Source organism: Agelaius tricolor, unplaced genomic scaffold (assembly GCF_023055355.1).
Source record: "Agelaius tricolor isolate 1412-34295 unplaced genomic scaffold, bAgeTri1.0.p SCAF_18, whole genome shotgun sequence".
Lineage (NCBI taxonomy): Eukaryota > Metazoa > Chordata > Aves > Passeriformes > Icteridae > Agelaius > Agelaius tricolor.
In genome coordinates, this window is record NW_027269278.1 from 5,783,985 (window position 1) to 5,809,534 (window position 25,550).

At 38.7% G+C, this 25,550-nt stretch overlaps 1 protein-coding gene across 1 annotated transcript in view; it reads right to left on the minus strand.

Moving 5' to 3' along the window:
* TENM2 (teneurin transmembrane protein 2) overlaps positions 1-25,550 on the minus strand; it is an 883,055-nt gene that overhangs the window by 736,187 nt on the left and 121,318 nt on the right. Inside the window, exon 2 of the mRNA XM_071443114.1 lies at positions 4,542-4,615. The gene's annotated coding sequence lies outside the window, so the exon portion shown is untranslated. The remainder of the gene's footprint in view (positions 1-4,541; positions 4,616-25,550) is intronic.

Consider the following 25,550-nt stretch of genomic DNA (forward strand, 5'->3'; position numbering starts at 1 on the left):
GTTGCTGGCTGGATTTAGAAATACACATCCCCTCCCCCTTCTCTACATTTGCACCTTTGTGACTGCAGATACACACTGGGTGCAAAAATACTCACACTCAATTGCTGTGCTACTAACCACCATTTTATTCATGTTTTTGCCTAGCACTCAGTCCTACTATCACAGATATTTGCTAGATCAGCTGGTGAAGAATGGGTGTGTTCAGGAATTTGGGTCTAAATGCAGATGTACAGCTACTGATCCACACAACAGGCAAAGCAATGTTGCTCTAAAGACCTTTTCCCAAAAATGCACGCTAAACTTAAAATAGCAACACAAAATATCCCACAACCCTCTGGCACTTTTACTCAACTCACTCCTTATTTTCTTCATTTGAATTTTGCTCTTTCAAGATTTCTGCTGGCACTTTCTGATTAACACCTTGAGAGATTTCAGTACCATCATAGGACTTTCATATCCTACTTCAGGTCTCTTCTCTTTATACTTAAAACAGAGACTAACATTAAGTGAATGCAACCCTTGATCATAAATTGCCCATTCTGCTGACATGAAAAAGATACCTCACTATTGCATAAGAAAACTACAGGAAGAAAAGTGAACAGTTTGGAGACTTCACTTTAATGTGAGAATAATGAATTTTCTCTTAATGGAGAATTGCTGTGATAATCACTGCAGGCTTTGCTACAGGAGTCACAGAGATTCTATTCCTCAACATAATTTTAAGATGCCCATTGGCTTAATGGCAAAAAAACAATATCAGTGCTCAATATTCTGCTACAAGGACAGCCCCCTTTTCTGTTTTGCTAAAGACACTGGCACAAGGATGTATTTGGCATTAAAATACAGGATGCAATATCAGAGAGAAGAACAACTATTCCAATTAATTTCCCTGCACTGATGAAAAGGTTAAAATAGGGGAAGTTAAAATATCAAGTTGGATTTTTTTTTGTTGTTTACTCAGTGAGCAAGAAGAACACCAGGCAGCTAAATAAAAAAAAAAATCCAAAATTATTACTGCCTTACCCTCTCCAATTAACATTTACAAAAAGGAAAATCTGACAGTATTCAATAGCCAAGTCTTAGCAATTATTAAAAAGCACAACTCAAGTAATCAAGCAATTCATATATTACTAAAGAAAGAACCAACAGTAGAACATGCTAAATGGCCAGACAAGTTCTCTACAAACAAGTATTGTAGAATGCCAGCAACAATGTATGGTAATGAGTTAGCTATAATTAGTACCACAAGCCTTAAAATAACTCCATCCTCCCAAGTTTGCTGTATCCTGGATATGATTAAGTCTTTTTTTTTTTCTCCCCAGCATAACTAAAATGGTAATTGAAAGCTGATTTAGGATCAAAGACAATCTCAAGTTTATAAATAGTTGTAGCTGGCTGTGAAGTCTTCTTGTCAAAATTTCTTGAAAGTGCTACAATAGTAGTATACTTGCAGGAACTAAACTGAAATCAGATATTTTCTGAAAGACTTATAGACAGGAAAAGAGCTCTGAGGAGGGAAAAAACCCACAAATACTTTATCATAGAATCTACACCACTAAGCACTGTTAGATGAAGGCCATTATAAAGCAGTACATTTGATGTATCTGAAAAAACCCAAAACCAAAAACCAGACCCCACCACAAAAAAAAACCAAAAAAAAAACCACCAAAAAAACAACAGTTCCAACACCACTAGCGAGCAAATACCAATTACCACTGAGAAGCCCAAATTACTTGTGTAATTCTTTATTCTTTTCATCCAATGTTTTCACAGGACACCGGCAATTACAGGAGCTTTGGTTTTTATTCATGATTGGCAAAATCCTAGCTTATAATCCCTCTAGGTACCAACCTCAATATTTGCAGTTGTATTTAAATTATTTTCTGCTATTTTACCATAGTTTCTGAAACAATGTACTTTAAGTTTCTAAAGCAGTTCCACAAATATGCACTTTTAGAAGTGTTCTTTTTTGCATTATATGAGGCAGCAAAGCAAGACAGAAGCAGAGGAAACTTTCAGAGACAAAAGAAACTTGCTACCCAATATCCCTTCCTCAAGTGACCTCCAAGGTTGTTTGTGGAGCTAAACAACCCAAAAACCTTTGGGATTGAAACGAAAGTGTCAGTTCCAAATGCAATTGATCACATTTAATGATACTTCAGATGCAGAGAAAGAGTTCCCAAGCTGAAGAAAAGTGTGAAGTAACAATTTTGCATAAACCATGAGCTCTCCTATTAACTGAATCTCAACAAAAACCCCACAGAGAATGTGGCTTTGAATTGCTGAAACTTATGTTAAATTTTCATTAAGTGTAATTACCACCTCATGAGAAACTGGATTAATACACCCCATTCATACACTGTGTGTAAAAATATCCCCTGTGAATTGCTGGTATATATTCTAATCCAGTTGTTTGCGACACATCTGGATTGCATTAACTTCTTTTAATACATTGGTTATTAAAAAACTACTAGTAGAACTCTTTATTCCAAATTTTTGTCCTCATGAACAATCTGACCATTTCATTTTAGGGATCTGAAGGAATAAATATAATTAATACAGTTGAAAGCATGACCTCTGATACAAACATCAACTTCCCAAGTTGTTTTTCTCCCCTTCTTATCAGTGCTGAATAATTAACACATGCACAAAACCTGAGCTCATAGCTGAAAAGTGCACTTGAATATTTGAGACCTGCTTAGAGGCTGATGACCTTTCAGGTAGGGAAGTGAGAGATCAGATCCAACAACTTGATTACAGGTTGTGGTGCATTAGCATCACAAATGCCAGAGCCCTGGGGACCAGAGGCTGGGGATGAGGCAACAGGACAACATTATTCAATCACCAGGTGAAACATGCCAAGTGAAAGGATTGGAATTTCCACTGTCAATTTGAGTAACTCTCATGTTTCTCTAAGTTGCTGACCATGTCTTCCCCCCACCAAATAGGTTAGTTTTCTCTAATTTCACTACTACTTTCCCAGAATAGTCAGTCTAAATTTCTCAGTCTTCTAACACAACTTTTCACCTGGCTGTGCCACATATGTGCTACAGATTTTTCATCTGGAAGTTCTGTGTAACTTGCATGTATGAGCAACCCTGTGATCATCTTTAATTATCCAAACAGAAAAATCATGGAAATAGCACCCTTGAGTGTTGCTGTGCTGACTCTCAAAATTCACAAATAGGTCTTTCAGTACATCTCTGACTTGCAAGTGCAAAGGGAAGCTGCAGACAGACACAACCCCTCGTGTCACCAGTTTATATGTGCCATAATCTTCTGCTGACAAGATCTTTCTGCTGAGAGAAAGAACCATATTGTAAAACAGGCCTCTAAACACCCAGAGAAATGAGTAATTAAGAAGTGCTGGGGCAGCTACAGGAAGACAGAAATCCCTCCTCAGCCATTCCTTACAAGAGTAGACTGCCAGCCAGTGAGGCAGGGAGAGCCATTGAGCACCTTGCTGCACCCAGACCTGAGCAAGGCAGCAGCAGCAACCAATCCAAGCACTTAAAACACTCCTGATTACATCCTAGGCCTTGAATTTTCACCAGGGAGCCCAAGCACTGGGAATAACAGCTATATTTTTATTTTCCCAAATCACAGGACTTCCTGCCAGAGGCAGCCCAGGACAAGGCAAGCAGAGTGCTGCAAGTGTCAGTAGGGATCTCAAACCCCCAGGACTGCAGCCTGTAATGCAATGGATATTGTGCATTCTGCAGAGCACAAACCTATCCGCACAGCTCAGGAGGCAGATCAATAGATTATAAGGAACCTCACAGCCATCACAATGTCCTCTCTTCTCAAAAGAGACCCTCACTCAGTGATATAGGCATATCTATATGGTCTGTTTTCACTGCAGCAGTGGGAGTTGCAGGTGTATATATAAATACAAGTATGTATACATACACATATATATTTTATATATACATACAGAAGTGGGTATTCAGATGCATTCACATGTACACAGACACAATCTTAAAGTTCTGAACATATAAACCTTCCACTGAAGAACCCAAAAGGAACCATTACACTGGAAATCCTTTTGAAACCCACACAATGAGTTTATATAAAAATCACACTGGAACTAGATTGAGATCTATTTCAGAAACAAAGTGCACAAGCTCATGACAATGAACACCAAATGCATTTTTTAAGAGAGATATTTTTTAAGAGAGAAATAGACTAAATGCTTGAGCAAATGTGGCAAAAATTAAGAGCAGTTAAAGGCAATAATCAAGTTGACTTCTCAGAGAGAAAAAAATCAAGCAGTATATAGAAATAAGGTGACTGCAAAAGATGAAAAGATAGCACAGAGATATGAATGCAAAATTTGCACAACAGCATGGAAAGTGAAAGTGTGATTAAAAATTAACCCAAAATGATCACAACAAGGACAATTATGGATATTGAAGCAGCAAGACTGATGCTGACTGAGAGGAGTAGCACAGCCTATAGAATTCACAAGCTCTTTGGATGAGCAAGAAACATTTTTCAAGAATTTAGCTTACAATACGCCTGCTGTCATTCACAAGCATTACCTTGAGGAGACTTTCAGCAGGGGATGAACTCTGAAAACACTTCACAGAGAGGTGTTTGGATTTCCACGTCGAGCCTGAAAAACAGGAAATCACTGGTTAAAGCCATCAGCTTATGACACAGAGGTAGTACTGGCAAAAGTGACAGAAAATATCCATATAAGAAATCTGCCCACTGAACAGAGAAAGTGTCAAGGAGAGAGGTGGATTAGTGGCTTTATCTCAGAAGTGACAGATTTCTGCATTTCAGAAGTGCCGTGCTGGAGTGGGTGATGGAAGGACTTACACGATCAAGGAGAACCTGTGGTTCACCAATAGCTGAGGGTTTTGATTTGATCTAAACTCTTTTGTAAAATCCCAAGATTAACCCCATACAGCCACTTTTCCCCTTTGAATTCCAGGGAGATGTATTCCAGGGAGATTGAACAACACTGGAAATATATCCCAATGATATAACCTGAGAACAGGTTAGGAAAAAGTCTGGTTTCAACCTCCCTTCTACACCTCCCCACCCACCCAAGGAATAAAAAGCAATTTTGGGTTGCAATAAACTTTGTTGTATATGCAGCTAGAAGGCAGCATATTCTTTTCATGTCTCATTTAAAGACAGATCATCAGGAAGTCATTATATTGGGAAGATTGGATCTCTGCACTGTTGTGGTGTAATTGAGCACGCTGTACACAAATATTGTAGATAATAAAACATAAAAAGGTTTGCAGTATTGGACTTGTCCTTTTTCCTAAACTGTGGTGTTAGGTTTAATCCATCAGCAAAAATAAAGAAAGTTTCCTCCAAACTTAAACAGAATTTGGTGGATTAGAATATATTTTCTTAATTATTGTAAACAGCTTAAAAATTAGATAACCTAACCTATGATTCTGGCTATTTTGTCTGAACTCCACCTCTGTCTGACAGAGGGTTGCAACCAGACAGGGGGCTACTACCAGCATGTAAGGAAGCAGTGGGGAGGGAGGAAAAGCAGGCAGCCTATTTTAATGGACATGTCTCAATTCACAGGTCAGCAGTGCCTATGCTGCTTTTAAGTCAGCACCAATGCCCTGATGATGTTTTTAAGCTGCTTCTTGCAACATCAGGATCACCATGGATGACAGACTTGCTGCAGGCTAAATTCAAGGAATATGCAGAGATCCTGTAAGGGTTACAGATACTTCAATATATCATGTCTGCTCTGGCAGGGGATAATATTAGTGCTATTGAGATAAGGGTGCAGTGGTGCTGTTTGAAAAGATCAGCATCCTGCCTGCTGGGCTGTGATAAACAGTGGTGTGTTTCACACTTTGGGGGGAAGCAGGGACAGCCCCAGGCAGGCACTCCAGAGCAGCAGGGAGACACAAACAACCTCGTGGTGTGCTGGGAGCAGCAGCAATTCTCCATAAGGGAGCTCCTTTGTGGTGTGCTGGGAGTAGGAACAGCTCTGCATAAGTGAACTTGTTTGTGATGTGGTGGGAGCAGCAGCAATTCTGCATTCCTGAACTCACACACTGCACAACTTCTATCTCACTCACTTCAGCATCGTAGGAGCTCGACTCAGCTGCTACAGGGTACAGGTTCCAATCAGAAAATAGGATAAAGACTTGAAGAGAAGGGGCAGAAATTCAGCAAAAATTCAACACAGAAGAATGGAGCCAAGTGAAGACCACACAGCTACATTTACTCTGTGACAGAGGGCCAGACAGATTTGCTCCATAAAGGTGTGAATACCACATTTTCATTCTACCTACAGCAACAAAATGACACACCACCACTTTGAAGTGTGTTGGTTTCCAATACACAGCAAAGAATTCTCTGCTCCTACAGAAGGCACTTTTGTTTCAGTGACTTTTTGAAGAAAGGAGAATACTTAGCAATTACTTAAGGTTAAAAAAAAGCTGAAAAAAACCCCTGCATTCAGAATATTTTTTATGCGCACAACTAAACAGCTTTACAAAATTTTACTCATCTCTTTTTCCCTTTCTCCTTACTACATCTGTTCAAAACTATCCTTGTGTATTAAATACTACCTCTAAACTTTCCAAGCATGCTTCTCTGCCTTTTGAAAGGACAGCTGCTTATCCATAAGTGGCTTTGTCAATCTGAGAGCATGGGCCAAATGCGAATGCACAGGTAAGATCATAATCATAAACAGAGTTCTGAGCAAATAGGATTTGTTTCAGACCTAGAAGGAAAAACTGTGACATTTCCAAAAATTTATTGAAATTCTGGAAATCTTACTCCCCAGTAATTTGTGGGTAAAGAGTTTCAGCTCTGGCAACTTTAGAATTATTATTTTTAAGAAAGTTAAGTTATAAGAGGTTCTTATAGATTTGTAGTAATGAAGAGTTGCTCCTGTAACTTCAGTTCAGCAGAACTGCTTAAGAATTATTAGAAGAAGACAAAGAACATTTCCTTCAGAATACTCTCTCTACAAACAATAAAAGTAACTACCTGAAAGCAATTTCCTCTCCTAGACTGTCTTAATATTAACATAATCATAAACACTTAAGACAGCATTCCCCTCACATCTCCATTATTAATCTCTTAAAGCTGAGTTATGAACAACATAAAACATTAATGCATCATGCCCTAATAATTGTTGTCTTATTAGAACATTTGCCCCATATGGCTTGTTAGATGGTTTGTGTTCATAAGGAGAAGTTCCCATTTACCAGAAGATATTAAAAAAACCCAGCATCCAAAACAAAAAAAAACACACCCTGTCAATATTACTTCCATCAACAGCATTTTCATAAATTAATAAAAAATTAATGAAGCAGACAAAATGTAGTAATCTGGTTAAATATTAATTTAGGAGCACGTCTGCTGAACTTTGAGCAGTATTTACTGACAGCACCTGAGCCCCCACCCTATTCTGCTGAGAGCAGATTCTGTGCTCCCACAGGAGCAGGGGGATGCCCTCACCCTGCTGGGAGCAGCCACAGCCCAGCACTGCTGGCCAGAGAGGGCTGAAGCCAGCACCAGCAATCCCAGTTTCTGCTCACCAGCCCCTGTGCTTGCTCTACACCTGAGGAGCTGGGCTGGCAAACTGTGCCTCAAAGAGCAAGGGCTGCCACTGACACCAAAGCAATGCAGCCACGTGCTCATCAGCCTCTGAATGGTTAAAAACACACCCCAAAAGGAGATGGGAGAGTTCTCAAGCACAGCTGAAACTTTAAAACTCAAGACTTGTATCATGTAGATTATTTCATAAAAACATGCAAATTTACACTGCTGCTTTAAACTTCAATTGTATGGTACTAAGTACTTTGATAAGCCAAATCCACTAAATTCAGACTAGAGGAATGAGGCTTGTTTTCCATTTTCTGCTTCCTGCCTAAACACCACAATTGCTTGCTCTTTAATTTTGAAGTTTGCAGTCAGCAGTGATCCTACAAGAGAGATTTATCTTTCAACAAACTTGGACCAGTCAGAAAACATAGCAGAAGAGGGATTTAAAAAGATAATAGTCTGACTATAAATAAATTTCCCATCAAAGCCATTCCTAACAATGTTTCATTAACAAAAACTGTATAACCAATACCTATAGGTACATTTGCCAAGAGAGGAATGGTGGGGCAGTTCAGCCAGAGAACCTGGACACACAGGTCTGTGCATTCCAATTCCACCTCAACTCACTCCAATTCCATCTCACCAACTGTCTTGGAGCTCAGGAGCCACTCACAAAGTGTTTGCTTCAATTCCTCCATCTGTATAATGGCAATGATATCTAATTCAGAGGGATGCTGTGAGGATTAATTAGTTAATGTTGGTAAGTGCTTTGAAGATGAAAAGAGCTACCGAAGAGATAATCAGTTTTACAGTCTCTAAAAGCTTTTACCATGTCTGCAGAATTATTTTGGAGTACCACAGGAATATCATAAGGGAGAATCTGTCATTTATCACCTACACCCAGAAAAGGGGAGGGGGTGGGGGCTGGAGGGTTGGAAGGAACAGGTATGAAAATATTTCAGTGTTAAATCATCTGTCCTGTTCTGAAATCTGCAGACAAACAGCACAAAGCTCAGACTTCCTTTGTACAATCTACCTGTACATTCCTGCCATTTTCTTAAGAAAACAAACACCAAATGGCTTTGTTGACTTAACTCTTCCCTTCTTCCTAATTTGAAATTCAGAAACCACAGTGATGTTTAGGGTTTTTTCTGTGTATTTGAATATCCTGGCTTTTTCTCAGTAAGTATACTATAAAGGACTGAAAGATGACATCTCATTCTCTGAAAAAATGTCTTTAAGGTGAATTATATATGTTTAGTTTTGGAAGATTTACTTTTGGTTGCCTAGAAAGTCTTCCATGTCTATAGCCCAGCTGCAGTTCCTGCCTTAATTGGTTTTCATTCCCAATAATCAAAATAGAAATTTGTAATGAAACAATCAGAGCCCTCAAACTTAGCAAAGTCAGACAGGATACAGAAGCACACATGGTTGAAAATTTCAGATTTTTTTTTAAATTCAGTAATAACTCTACGTTATTCAGATACTTTTATATCCCACATAAGAATAACCATATCTTCTCTTTGATTTTTAAGTAGAGCATTTGTCATGGATGACTTGAAGCACATTAAAAGAACGTCAACTGCTGATGCAACTGCTTCACAGCTTGTGTGTCTTCCTGGATGAATTGCTTCCAAGTATAACTATTTTGTGATCAAAAATGTATTCTTGAATACACATGTTTCAAATGACCATCAGAAAAAAGAAAAAGAATTTGATTTGATCTGACAGATGCTGTCCACAGAGAGCACAACCAGAGGAGTAGAGATAAGTGATGTGCTAGTGTGGAAAGGGGGGAAGGTGTAGAACTGTGTTTATTGCAAACTAAATGCAATGCTGACTGGCACTGGCTTCAGACAAAATTTCTACCATAATCAAATACAAAACATTTGTATTAAGCTGTACTTTCCTCTTGAAAAAACAATGTCTAGTGGCTCTTCTACTTGTTCTCAGTAGTTAGGTTATCATTAACACGCGATGAAACTATCCACAATCAGCATTGTTCTGCAATAAAATATATTTTGCTGCTGGTTATAACCATTATGTTTTGCTCACAGCCCTTCCCCTACCTTCTGTCAAATGTCAACACTGACAGGGCTGAAGGGAAAAAAAGTAAATATTTCAGCTCACTCTTCTTCCTCAAGCCCTTTGAGCCTCACAAGCAGTAATGATTATTTATAGCCCCTCTCTGCTCCCAAAGATGCCACCCACTACTCTCCCACCACATTTAATTCTTCAAGGCTACACTTCTGTTTTGTGGAAAGGGGTAGAATGTCTTTACTTAGATGCATCCTTTCATAAGGAAAAAGATGAAATAGTGTGGAAAAGATTCTGGGTAACTGGATGATGCTTTGCTATTGCAATTACCCCATATTCTTACAGTCTGTGCCATCTGCCATCACTCTGCCTTGAAATGAGTCTGCTCTGCTGACCCCATGGAACTTTTCAAAGGCAAATCTCAGTGCCTGGTAAGCTGGACAGATCCACTTTGATCATGGCCAGATGGTACCTTCCAGGGTTTTTTATTCACATTTTCCTTCAGGTTAAATAGTCCTTTTCCCTTTCCCAGTATTTATTCTTAATGCATTTATAACAAGTAGTTATAAATTCAGATCTTTTCTCCTGCGGGCCCAATGATTAAAGGCCTTTTAGACTCATTTGCATGACAGGTTACCCATTATCCTAATTGTCATTGTACAGCATCTGACCCATCCTTCCCCCCCTCCCCATTTATTTAACATGAAAGAGCAGATTTTAAACACCAGTCCAGAGCAAGGTCATTCTGACAATTCCCTGTGTACAGCCAGCCCTCATCCAGCTGCACATGGGGGGCAGTTGCTGTGGTGGGTGGGGAGCAGCCCCCAGAGCAGCCCCATTGCCCCAGGCTCTGTGTCCAGCTTCAAACTCACAGTGCAGTCTCATGATCCTCAAGAAATACCCCAGAGGTCACATTACTGGACTGAAATTTCCTGTTTGTTGCTGCTGCCTTCATTCTGTGCCCCAGAATGACGACAGTAGCAAATGTCCCCATGCTGGGGTGTTCTTTGCAGTGAGCACAAGAGGAGGTGCTGTGGGTACTGCCCCAGAGACTCCCCCCATGCTGGGAGACAAGACACGTTGGGTTTCCTTTCACAAACAACCAAACTTGTGTGTACTGTAGACCTCAAGACTCAGGGGCATCCCCAGCATTTTTTTTTCCTTTCACAAGAATAAATTCCTCAAAACCTTCTCACCATTCCATGTACTGCACTGCCTCCTGTGCCTCCTGCTTACCAACACATGATTTCCAAGGAGTACCCAAAACCTGCTTCTGAATGCAGAGGACTTGGTGGACCAGCCACACAAACACCAATCAATAATTTCATGTTGCTACTGAGTGACCAATACCAAGAAAAAAAACCCCAAACAAACAAACATGAAAAATTAAACAACTGCTAATTGCTGGGAAAGCTGCTGCAGGCCAGCACAGAGCCTCAAGGAGTGCTGCTGGGAGCTCACAGGACTCCTGCTCATGCCTGAATTTTCCATGGAGTAACTGAACCTGACAGGAAACAATCCTGATACAATTAGAAATGCACAACTTGCCCACACAGCCCTATGAGTCATTGTGCCACCTACCCCAGCAATATTCCTGAGTCCTCCACACAGACACAGCTCTCAGTTAGATATTTGGTTTAATTCATCTGAATTCAGAGAGTCAATAAAAGGGCAACTATCCTCTTTAAAGAGCCATCATCTCTGATCTCTCACTGTTGATAACCAAGGAGCAACACACTTTTGTTCTGGGGAATTAACAACAGGCCATCTTTCTCTTTACTGATGTTTCCATTCTGTTCTGTCTGCACCAGCTATGCTTCTTGTGCAATCAGACTTCAAAAATGAAAAATTTATCTCAGGTTGCCTACCTGATGAACACCATCAGAGCACACACTAATCTATTGCAGGTTCAGAAAAACTTTTCTGTTTTTGTGTTCATACTGGTCTTGATAAACTGCTTGCATGCATCTTCACTCAGCTTTTCTAGGGCTCAAGAAAATGTTACACAACTAGGAAGGATAATAAGACCATTCTGGTCTAGCTGAGATTTTCATACTGCAGAACTGGGCAAGAGAGACTGTTAAGGATATTTCTGCTGCCACCTTTTATGCTTCTTTCCATTTTATGTTCTACTTTAGCTCCAAAGCTGGACATTTTGTAAAACAACTCATAATTTATTGCCTGAGTTCAGAACAGAAAGGTTTAATATAGCTGGATTAGCTTCTTTAAGAATTAACCAGCAATACCTGTGCACGAGACTATGTGGCTAATGTGGGGAGGAATGAAAGCAAAAGAGAAATAATAGCACAGTTAATAAAGCATAGCAAAATATATTGGAACATTCCTCCCACAACAACTTTTAAAGAGAGATGAAAGCACTTTTGATTGTTTTCCTATCCTCCTCATCTGTTTAATAAAACAAAATTTTCAGAATTGTATTCATAATTTTCTTGCTCTGTTTACAAGAGATGAACTAAGAAACAAGTGAATTAACTTTCTCTCTTCTTAATTTCACATTATTTAGGTTTTTTAAAATAGCTTTTAAATTACATATATTTCTTTCTTCTTTTCTGAATTCCAGAGAATTAGATAAAGTGTGCATGTATTAGTGTGATATACAGACATCACTTCTGATTAAGCAGCTCAAGCACTGCTAAAATAAACACAGCAGCTACACAAAAGTATAGAAAAGGACAGAAAACAACAACTACAAAAACCCAAATTGCCAGGGCAGACACTCAGATACTTGATCATGCTGAGGTGCAGAGTGCAGGGGTTAGGAACAGTGACCTAGTCTGCCTGCTTTGTAACTAAGAATTGTCACTGCAGCAGTATAGACACACACCATCATTACCTCAGTTTGGCATAATAACAATTAGTGCAGACAGACCACAAAAGATAAATTAAAAGAAAATAAAGAGACACTTTAGTTAATTCAATTCTGTTTGTTGTATGTATAAATGCTACCTTACCTGATCAAAACCCAGAAATATCCTCTACCGTGCTTCGGCTCTACTAAAGAAATAACAACGCTCACAGCAGCAATTCATTAGCTGCAGCCAGCTCAGCTGTAGCTAATTTAAAGAATCACAAGCACAGCAGCACAAAATCAAGTGAACTTGGGCAGCTGAAAGTCCTTTAACTGTGCAAGAGCTCGGGTACCCCTTAGTGTCACCTGTGCTGTGTGTTCCAGCTGGGAGGTAGCAGCTCAGAGAAGTGTTACAATATAGCCCTAAGAAGTTTAATTAGAAACCCCACGTATTTCCAGAATCCAGGAATACTTATTTCATTTCAAAATAGATGTTATTTTATACCTAATATAAAATCACTTTAGTCCCTTTCAAGTCACAGGAGAAAATATGACAAGTGTTCTGATCTCCTGATGCAAAACCTACAAAGCCACAAGCTTTGTTTTCCAACCTTAAATAGTTTTCTTTAGGTAATTCAATTCTCATATTTGATAAAACATATTACCAGCCCCTAGAAACAGAATATGCAGAGTAACAGGGTAAAAATTATGGGAATACATCTGAGTCTAAAGCTGAATTAACTTTGCACACTCAAACAGGGCTGTATAGCACAGGAAGGCAGTTTAGCTACATCAAATTAAGCTGAGCTGGGCTATCATCTCTTTCTGGCAGGCTGCTGACTTGATGAAGTTATTTCCACCATCCACAGACTCTGCCTGACCAGATTGTTCTGCCTCATTCTGCTCTTACAGGCTCTCACACCACGGACAAGGTTCCCTCCCAGAACACATTCTTCCTCCAGCCACTGCTCCTCCCATGACATAAAGATGCAATGGTGCAAGAACTATGTTATAATATTTTAAAACATTCAATATGTGAATTTCACCTTCTGAAAGGCAAACTGTGGCAATATAAATATTATATATAAATATATATATATATAAACATTGCCACCCCGGTTCTTGGGGTGGCAATATAAACATCCAGCAGATATCTCAGAAGCAGACCTGCTGGTGTGCAGGAATGACCTCCTGCTCAGGCCAGCCTGACTGCTCATGCCTGGCACCTGGGACTGAAAGCACAGCAGGTGAGGGGGGTGTGCAGCCTCCTCTGTCACCTGCTCTGCCACAGAGGCACACAGTGCTCACACACAGCCATGGCTGGACCATCCTCAGTATCCCCAGTACACAGCAGAGATTAGTTCTGAGAGAAAGGGTCATTCCCAAAATGCTGCCCTCTGAAGAGGGGCTGTTTCTCTCAAATATTTCAGTCACTAGAGCATTTTCAAGAAGTAAGTGGCCCTTGAGATCCTACTCCCAGACATGATCTTCCTAATAAGAGCAATAATGGTAAAATTATTGTACTGCTGCAGCCAAGTTGAAGAATTTTCCATGGCTGTTGTATCTTCACGTTAGGCTGAAAATCAGAAAGAATGCAAATTCAGGAGCTGATCTTAGGGATGGACTACTCAGAATGAGGTCCAAGTGCATCTTTCACTGAAGAGCTGGGCCTGGGCTGCCAGTTCTATTCAATTAACAAAGTTCAAAATGTGCTCCACTTCACACAAATCTTCTTTTTATCTATTACATCATATGCTATTCCTAGTGGGATAGAAGCCCCAAGCATCAGACTGTGCTCAAAAATCAGAGACTTAATATAAAGTCTTTGTATCCGAGCAACTTTTCACAAATGACTTTGACACAATCAATCATGCCTAAAACTAAGCTGAAGTGCTTCAGAAAGCTGCCCACCATGGGCTGATGGCTAAAGAGGCTGAAGAACCTCCCCAGCAAGGCTTTGACTTCAGCAAAATAAATGTGTGCTATCCCAGTGAGGTGATAGAGGTTTATTTGATTTCAAATGCTGTGTTGGTTGCTTAGTACTAATACCATAGACTGGAAATGAAAAACATCTAGCACTATTGCCACTAAATAATTTATGCAGACCTTAATGTTGTCTATACAACATTATTTGAAACAGACTTGTTGCAGTGCCAGCAAGTATTGAAATATTCCCAATAGGAACTGATCATATCAATCTGACCTTGCTCTTTATAAGATGTCAATGTAAAGAGAGGAAGGAGAACAATCTAAACAGGTCTTAGCACCTTCAGCATCTGTTTGAAAATGAAAAGACCAGCATTTTCCTAGAAAACTCATTCCCTGTTTATCTTGATGAAGGCAAAACAAGCAGCAGAACAACTAGTTGAATGGAATTACAATAAAATATAATTCTTTTTTTTCTTTTTTCAGACAAAAGGGCACAAAATCAGTTTTCATTTGGCTCAGTGACTATCCTCTGTTTGAAAAGAATCTTACATATTCATTTCATTTATCATTTAAAGTCAGATAATCAGGAAGTCATTATGTGGCCTACACTGGGCAGCTATTCGATTAGAGCATAATTGACCACTCTGTAAGGCAGCCAAAGCTGACAGGTTGGGAATGCATAATATCCTTCCCATGGCATTTGGAAGCAGGGGATAACTGTAGGAAAATCATTGTCAATCAAAACCTGTCAACCAAGTGAGAGAGGCTGGAATCTCTGCTACTTTGAAAACAGAAACCTAGCTTTATTTCTTAAGCTCTTGAGGCCTGTTATGCTTTGTGTTTTTATCAGATTATACGGCATCGTTTTCAAAGATCGTAACTGAAACCAGAAAAATTTATTTGGCCTTCTTGTCTTTCTCATTTATCTGCAGGGAAACAGTGATCAAATATGAAAATGAGAGTAAAGGTTGGACTCACTTGCCCAATGTTTTAAACCTGGCTTTGACATGTTCTGATTGCTGAGAACAAGGAGCAGACACTGGCACAAACCCCACACGGCTTGCAAAAACATTGTCCTTCCAGCTGTTGAGGATTTAAATTACTGTTTAATGTAATACTGTATGAGGCTTGAGATGAAAAGTTATTTTTACTAAGAGACTTGAAACTCTATTTCCAGTTAGTAGCATATCAACTTTTTTAATTAAAAGCCTGTTTGTTTCCCTAGCATTACCAGTGTGTATTTCAGTAGAAGCTTACAAGTCCTTTGGCAAGCGCCTACTCATTTTTCTGGATTTCTCAAGTGTGCACACACATAGATCAGGAATGGGCACATCACTATTCTATCAAAGATCAGAGATAAACCTTACAGTTGTAGTTTTTACTTGTAGAAATATTTTTTATCACTACCAAGCAGAATAATAGAGCCAGCAGATGATGTCCAATACCACTGAAATGCACCAACACCATGTTCCAGCTACTCATGGGAGACTAAAAACTCTTTTGAGACCCCAACATCTCAGAGCAGCTGTAGTTGATATCATGGAAAGCAGATGTCTTAAGCTTTTCAGAATGTCCTTGAAGGCTGTGCTTCTCAGCCTCACTGTCTGCACAGCATCACATGCCAGATGTCAGAAGGTGGTCCTCAGCTGATTATATAGATATTTAACATATTTAATAAATGAATATATATATATATATATACACACACATACACACACACTCTTGTGGTATATTTCTACATGTGCCTGATTAAAGAAAATGGAGGCAAATAACAAGTGACCACTGAAAGATTACTCTCATTTCCACCAGGTTGCCACAATGGACTTTTTCTTTCTTTCCTGAAAGCTCAGCCTCTATGCCCTGCAGATAAAAGGCTGAGAAAACTACATGAGTGGGGAACACAAGCAGAAATCTCCTCACCTTATCCAGACAACACAATAACCCCTGACAGTCTCCATCCTAAATCACCCAGCCACGCCACTAACAAAGCCTGGGAACAGAATGGAGCCTTTCAGCAGGAGCTGTAAATCACTGGAGGTAATTCCAAGCCCAAGGGGAGTTGTATCCCAGGTTTGGATAAATCCAAGCATTGGATGGTTTCCTTTAAAGCAAAGGTGACATCCTGAGCTCTTTTGTGGCTACAGTGTCAGGAGCAGGAGGGCAGCAAAGTCCTGCTGCAGTCTGCACTCCATCCACTCCCCAGCACTCCACAGCCCTGGGCTTCACACTGAAATTCCCATGTATTTGCAATTTCCTCAGTTCACTCCCTGGAATTTCTCTATCCAACATCTCACTAGCACAGCAACCAGAGGGGCTGGCACCCTTGGCCCAGTGAGGAAAAGCTCCAGTGAGAAGTGGAAAAAAAGAAAGAAAAAAGTGAGGAAAAAAATTACTAGGAACAGCAAAATTGTGATCTGTACTCTAATTGTCTAACATTAAAATATTAACAAATACTAAATATATGTTGTTCATGAGATTTCACTAGAGTTATTTACATAAGATCAGCACCTGATTTACAGAAGAAAAAGATACTGCAATTAGCCTCCAATATAATTATAATTAATAATTATTTTAGTAGATGTATTTATGCCAATTAATTTGTAAACTTGCAGATTTTCTAATCTAATAGGAAGGTCTTAAAATTACTACAAGCTTCCTGAGCATTTACCTTGATTTGACTTTTCTCACACTTTTTTTTCTCCTTGCTGTCTGGCTTTTTGCCTTCTAACGCTAACAAGCACAAACAGGAGCAAATCCAGTGGAGCAGCACTAAATTGCATTATTCTTCCAGAGGTCATCTCTATCCTCTTTTTAAGGAACAGCCATGGGTTTGTGCTCTGCTGCATTATCCCAGCTTTGTTACCTGATACTACAAATCTCCAGAGCTGCTGGGGATTATATCCAATGAGGAAAGAGTAGAGAAAATTAAATGAAGAAAACAAGAATTACTTGTCAGACATTTCAGACTTTCAAACGTTTTTGGGTTTTACAGCCAAGTAAAAAATAGTAAATCATGGGAATTTTGTTTTTTAATTTCTTTTTTTTAATGGGGGACAGGACTGTACTTTAAATTGGTGGAAACATCTTTATCATTCAAAATAAAAATTTGCACGTGGACAACTCTTTTGCCATCTGACAAAGTATTGTTCAACTGAAAGAATTTACTGCCTTCTAAAAAAATCAGTCCTTGGTTTCTTAAAAGCTAAAATAAGAGTGGCATAGGATGGTTCTCTGAGGAACAGGATGAAAAATAGTAATGTATTTGCTAAAGTTATTTCACCAGGAGGTCTCCTCTTTCTATCTAATAGATTTCACAATTTCCTTTCATGAGGCTGTATTATCCATCTGGATTCCTGAGACCAGCCCAGAGCAACTCTGTCCCTTGGTTTAGATTAAACTAGAGTATTTGTAAGGGATGAATGACTCTTGTTTTTGTTGACACCATCTCTCTGCCTCATGTTATCTTGGCATATTTCTCTGTATTTTATCAGAAAGCTTATTATTGAACCTCTGCTCAAAATGAGACCTTGGGGCCTGGGGAAAATAGAAGGTTCCAGGTTCTTAAGGGGCTACAAATATTTTCAATGCTTCTGCTTCTGGAATGGGCTGACTCAACCCCAAGTACACACCTGAGTGCAATGAAATCTTTGGGTAGTTTTTCAGTTAGTGGTGCCACTTTCAACCCAAATTCATTTCCATCTGAAATTTAATCATAGATTTGTCAAAAATCATGAAGAACCAGTGAGCTGAACACCATTTCTTTTGATTCTTTCCCTCAAGCCCTCCAAACAGGACAATATTTCTAATCACAAATTTATTTCAGCTGCTCTACAGTACAAGTTTTAGAACTGAACTGGACATTATTACCAATTCCAGAGGGCTGCCACTGCCTTTCTTTGCTTTTGTACAGCATAAACTTGTGTATTGCAATTGTATTTATTGCTGTCTCCGTGTACACATAGAACGTGCACACAAGATTTACAAGGAGAAAAATTAATTTGTCCACAGTGTGTGTCAGGTGAAAATAATTTAGTATTAAAAGTACTACTAGAATGGAGATATCAGGATGCTGATAAACATATCTGGATGCACTTGAAAAGTCTTAAGCAAGTTCCATGGTATTCTGGCAAAAATATTAACCCTTCCACTGGCCACATTGTGGTAGAAAAAACAGAGCTACATTTCCCATCAAACTTTCACACCATTCAAAAATGTGGAGTATTCAACTGAAGGGAATAAAATGAGAAGCTCTAATTTAAGCAAGAGGCAAAGAGCACTCTAATATGTGGCTTTATGGGATTTTCAATTATAACCAAAATAAGTAAAGATGTAAAGAGAGACAGAAACAACTGTACATCAAACATCTGCTTCATAATTCTTTGAACAGCAGATTGCTCACAAATCTCCCATCTATTGATAACCTGGCATGGACTGGTACCATTCATTGTGTTCTAGCTTACTTGGAGGTGTTCTGTTCAGTTACAATGTTCTTTCCCAGACTGACATGTGGTGTTAATGAGATAACAGCCTACTCCTCAACACTTGATAGCATGCTGTTTGAAATTGGGATTTTAGGAAATTGCTTAAGAAACCACATCTGGCAGAGATCTACACTACTGATTATCTCAGGTTTTACAGCACTGCACAGAAATCCTGATGTTCACAATAAAAGATGAACATTTATCTTGTTATCTAAAGATAAAATGGAGGCCAGGTCTGCTGCTCCTGTCTTTAAGAATAAGCTATAAAATTCTGAATTCCACATAGAAATGTATTTTACAGTGCAACAATGCAGAGCATTTTTCCCATAACTCATAGAATTAAAAATTAAGTTGGAAGCGACTCCTTCCACAGGTCTTTATTATAATAAACTTCAGCCTGAAGACATTTTCTTACACACAGAGTTAACCCTAGAAATTAAATCTTTCCAACAAAAAAGGAAAATAAGAAATTGAAAAAAAAAATTATTGGCATTTAAATCCTTCCAGTGAATTACTGTGAGACTGAGAACATCTGAGATGATCAGAAAATACATGGGCACAAGACCACACCTTTAAAGGCAGCACCATTTCACCAGATGGTTTTATGGTGGCTTAAGAAAAGATTCCTACCTTTCATTTTTGAATGTGAGGCAAATCCTTGCCCTCTAACCTCATCCCTCCTTCCATAAAGCTTGTATGTAAAATTTTCATTTAGCATCTTTAGCAATCTTCCATTGGGTTTGAATAGTACATTTTCATTTCATTCATCATTTAAAGACAGATAATCAGAAAGTCATTACATGGGCTGACACCGGGCCCCGCGCTCGATTGTGTTGTAATTGAGCACTGCAGAGCGTGTGCCAGATCTAATGGATAATGAATATATTATGTCAGCAGAACTGCCTCTGCAAAGCTCCTGGGGAATCACAGGGGGACTGCAGTGACATGGAGGGTCACAGATGTTGTGCTGATTTACTGATGGAGTGATTGTGTAATTAGGTAATCAATGGTGGGTAGAGGACTATATGTGGACAGCTAATTTTATACAAATAAAGACCATACAAGTAGGAGGCTCTTATTTAGGACAGTGCAAGATGATATTTTGGTATGGCTTAATTATTCATAAATTCTTAATGATACATTGCAAACATCTGATGGTGGAAGGCCAGCAGCAGAGGTCTGACTCCAATTCACACACTACAGCAGCCTACTTTCACAAACTTCTTACAATATTATCCCTGTCGTTTAGAGAGCTCACATTTTCTACCTTGACTAAAATAAAACTTACCTTGCTTTGTGTTAGAGAATTACTATAACTTTTAACATTTCACACAGAGGTAAACAGCAGTCATATTAAGGACATGAAACAACTCTAAATATTTGCCCTATGTTTACTCTGCTCTCTCTAGGAGCCTTTAGTAATATTTACTTTGTTCTGAGTGACAGCATGCTTAAACAAAATCTGTAGAGGCAGAAGGTTCACATCTTAAATTTTTGTTATAAACATTTTGCATGTTTGTAATAGAAATCGATTTTAATAGAAAAACAGGTAACTTTTTAAAAAGTCAGATGATTGAACTCTTTACTGAAGATGATGAACAGTAATTCAGTTTATGTCCTTTTCCTAATTATGACTGGCTGTATAACAGCCACTTCCCTCTCTTCTGCCCCTCTCTCCTTGGCTCCATTTTAGTGTAATTCTGACACCTGGCTCCACTGAGCTCAGCAAAGATCTGTGTGATCCAAGGCCTCTCTGAGGCAGGAATACCTGTCTGGTTCCCAGTTGTGTCAGTGACACTGTCTCAGTTGGGGTTTTGGCATCCCCAACCTCCCCACAGTGTCTGTGACAGCAGCTTCCACTCAGGGTTTGCTATCTGTGAGGGTTCCCTCCCAGGAGCCTCTGCTGGGTTTGCAGTGACACAACTCTTCAGGGAAAAATGTTATTTACTCATTACTCAAAAATAGAAATGTCAATTAGGGAGACACAAGGCATGAAGAGGCAAAGGCCAGCAAGGATGGCTATCACACCAGTTTGTTTCATCCCTGGCAAGCAGCAGCAGATGGCTCCTGCTCATTTTCTGCCTTTGTCCCTCTCTAAGCCTTTGCCAAACTGTCAGATCTGCTGACACCCTGGGCATCCTGAACTCAATTCACTCAGCTCCCCTGTCTTTACTGTGGACACTGGCTCTTCTTTGATGCCAGGCTTTAACCCTGGCAAGAATAATCCATTCTAGCCAGAGGGAATCCACAGATCCAAAGAGATTGCCTTAACAAAGCAGGGCAAATCCTCCTTTTCCTCTTCCCTACTACACTCTATTAATATTTCTTTTGGGGCAACTCCACAGTAGGTAGGGCACAATAAAGAAGCAAATGGAAAAGCAAAGCTTTTGCATAAAAAGTAACAGATTCTTCTTAGTTTACTATAATCAGAAATTTCAGGGAGAATGATATAATTTTGATTCTAACATGCTTTTTCCTGTACCCTTTTTGGAGATACACAAAGTTCTGGACTGTGCTACAGCTATTTGCAGTTACTTGCTACAGACAAATATATTTATCCTGTTTAAAGATGCATATATAGAGCATGCTGGGTTTAGATCAATCTGTATTATTTAGATCAACGTTCAGTATTAGGTCCTTTAACACCTCCTCCCTCTCCTCCCCTCTCTGGCTTTGTGCACCCATCACTAACAACTGTACATTAGTACATGGAATAAAAACAGGCTACCACTTTTCATTATGTTTTCCCATCTATTTGTTCATTTTCTACACCCTACAATGGCATAAATATTCTAAGACCCAAATGCTACAAATCCCTTGCTGCTGTGAATTTTGGCAAAGAAGTTAAAGTATTTCAAAGCTGTTTTACCTTGGTCCTTGCTTAATTTTCTCTAAGTTTGATTACTTAAGGTTTTTTACTGGGCTTTCTGAATGATGACTTTTTCTTTCTTCAGCTCCTACTTTAACAGAATAGTATCCCCTCCTCCCAAATAATCTCTCCTTTCCTGAGTCCTGAGCAGTAGAACAGGAACCTCTGCTACTTGGTACCAGAGCAAGAATTGCTGAAGCAGGCTCCCAGCACAGCAATTCTTCAGCCTGGGCAATACCTATCAAATCTGTATCAGCTCAGAGCTTTTTCCTGACTGAATTTCACAGTCCACAGACTCCAGAGAGCCAGCATTGACAAGCTCTTTCTGAAATTAGGACTACCTTTCTGGTACAGAGCACTGTAAGCTTGACAGAGTTTCTACTGTAATTTCAGAGAAAAACTAAAATAAAGCTAAAGTTTCAAAATAAACTTCCTATTTTTATTCTCAAACATGACTAGATATCAACTGTTTTTGTTTAAAAAGCCCTTAAATCTCTTTAGGACTCTCCAGTACTGGGCATGGACACCTTAAAGAAAACAATACAAAAGTCACCCCATACAAGGAGGATTTGCTGGCAAACACAGACCAAAGGAAAGCTTTCCTTAGAATTCCAGCACATTCCAGCTGCAGGGAACTCCTCAGGCTATCCACAAAAGGGGTAATGCCATTATCAAGGGGAGATAATGTTTCTGAATGCTGCTTGGTAATAGTGCAGTGTATTTATGATGATAATGAGATAAAACACTCACTTCTAAAAGATACCAGGAAATAAAGATATGTATTTATTTAAGTAATAAAAACAAGCAGAGTCTAACTGCCTCCCAAACTTATCTCAAGTTCTTGTATAATGAAATCCTGAATAATGGTTTTACTGATCTTTAATGTGTTTAGCCCTTTTAAAAGCACATAAGAGCAGGAAGATGAGAATTCTTGGAGATATAAAGAGGTGTGGCTGGAACAAAGTGTGCTCTGATGCTTTACAAAATCTAGAGAAAGGTGGTGAAAAATGTTCAGAGCTGCCAGAGGAGGAGAAGGGGGTAGACAAAATAAATGCTTGGGTGAGAGGAATCTTTCATAAGAGTTCCTCAATTTTTAACCAAGAACACAGACAACAGTCTTCATACACAAGAATCTGTTAAAGGCACAGAGAAGGAGGGGAAGAGAGGAAATAAAGAACACACTGAGTAGATAAAAATGAAAGGAAAATGATGCTGAGGTGGATGTGGATAGAAAGAGTATGAAAATGTTAATTAATCCTGGCTGCTATTATTTCTAGTGAAGTTTATTGTTTTAAAAGTACAGACTTTGCAAAGCCTTAATTTAAATGACATGCAATGTTCTTGGGTAGATCTTTATTACCATGTTACTCTATTATTTGAGACTTACTGCTCAGTGTGGATTTTATGATTAAATAATTGACAGTATTTTGGCAAACACCATAGAAAATCAGGTTGCAATCAACTTTATCAAAGGACTCAAATGCTGAGCAGAAATAACTTGGAAGTAATTTAAAATAGGACACAGAATACTAAATAAACAATTATATTAACAAGTAAACCACAATATATAAAAAATTTAAAAGTAAAAGATATTTAATACTGAAATGAAACAGAATATAAATTATCCAGATTAACTGTTCCCTTTCAAAATTTCACAAAAAAGTTACTCATTATAAAACACTGAGTAAAAGAATTTTGTTAACTTAAAGATTCCTTGAGTTCAATATAAGTGAAAAACTTATTCTTCAATTCCTCTGGATGACCACATGGCTCCTACACTTTTAATCATCTCCATTGGTCAATATAAATCTTGTTCTCTTTCCACCAAAATAAGAAGCCTTGCTCATTCTTAAATTTAGAGACCTTTTTATATGCAAAAGAGGACGTAGCATTTTACTTTGGGAAGAAATAGATATTTTTTGTGAGGCTTTTCTAAGTTTTATTGGAAGTATCAACACCTGAAACACCAGTTTCATGATGGATTATTCCTGGTGCTGCTGTTTAGCAGGAACGTTAATGATAATTTCTGCTCAGTGTTATTGTCCTTCATTCAGCCCCTGTGTCACCCATTCCAGGAGCTGGGCTCAGCCTGGGGCTGAGTGGGGCAGCTGCTGATTCTGTGCTGCCCATCCTGCAGCAGGCTGGCTCCACTCACACCACCTCACTGCCATCTATTGCATCCCTTCTGGAGAAAACTTCTGCAATTCCAGAAAAAATCCCATTAAAAAGAATTGCACCCCATTTCGAGAAACCTTCTGCAATTCCATAAAAAATTCCAGATTGAAGGCATTGTAGAATATGTACTTGATAGGGACTTTTTTTCCCCTCTGCCTCTATTGTAGAAATGAAAAATGGATTACTTTATCTCCTACTCATGTCTGAACTTCATCATCAGAAAAACAGAGGACATTAATCCTGAAGGATTAACCAGAAGAGAGGGATGGATATTCCACACTTGCTCCCTCAGTTTGATATCTCTGCTAACAGCAGGCACTATACATATAAAATTTTTCCTTCAACTCAGGTGCCCTAAAGAGTTTTGTCCTTGCCAGTGAGGAAGAAGTTATGACAAAGTGTGTGATAGAGATTATTTTTAATGGAATTTTTCATTGCTAAGGAAGTAATGATACAGCAGCCTTAGAGCACAATGTCTAATTCTAGAGATGAACTGTCATTTCATTCATGTCATTCAAACAGCAAACTTGCCTTCCTTTCCCTATAAAACCAAACATTCAGCATTTTCATCATTTGAGAAGTGGAACATCTGCGCAGAGGCCTAAGAAAGCATTATTGTATGCCACAAACAAATCAGTTCAAATGATCAAATACCAAGTATTAAACATTCACTTTTTCTTGTCAAATTTATATTCTTCCACTGTATGTTTAATGTACAACTTATATAATTTCCGTTAACTTGCTAGATTTCTTGGGGGCAAAAAGGAGCTATTGTCAGGCATTTCTTAAATGTCAAAGAAAAAGATTATAGACAATTTCCTTCTGCAAATCCTCCCAGTATAGATTTTGAAAGACAAGCCACCACACAACAAGGTCCTCAATCTCTCCCTCCTATAAGGCTTACAACTGTATAGGGTTTGGAATTTTTTTTTTCCAAAATTTCTGAACTTTTTTTTCTTAAATCAGCTTGGAGAAATCCCTCATCTTTATCCATTCAAAATCTCATGGCACCCTTAATGGGTGATAAGTTGTATTTCTTACAGCTGAAGCATGACAGGGGTAGATAACTTGTGTTATTCAAGGCTCTAACTCAAGGAGCAACTTCATTGAGGATTTCATGTACTATTTCTATTAAACTGTAAAAATATGGAACACAAACAACAAATGCACTACCATCAGAGGTTTTCAACCCACAATTCCAACAAAAAATATTTGTACACAGAACACTACATAGGCATGAATATAATTAATGTTAAGTCCTTAGCAGGATTCTTTGCAATGAGATTCCACTGCTCTTTTTAATCCCCAAAGGAGCAAAAGCACTCCAGAACACCTCTGATTTAAGTGGGTACAGTCCTTTACAAGTGAAGTTAAGACAGACCATAATTGCTTTGCTGAGTTACAACATAATCCTTAAAAATAGACTTATGCATTGAAACCATTTATAATTCAACCTCAAATGAGCCTTTGCTCCTAAGGCTCGTATATTAACTGGTCTACAAAGGCCATTTCCTGAAATTTGTCTCTTTAGCTTTTTGTTGGCATGAATATAAAGAATAGTTTGTAGTCTTCTTTATTTCTGTCTTAGAGAATGTGGTGAATACTTAAGAAAGCTATTTTTTCTCCCCAACCTCCATTAGAACACACATGCTAGATTTGTGCTTTATTTCTTCCTTAATTTCTGTTTTACATGGTGGGCTAAAAG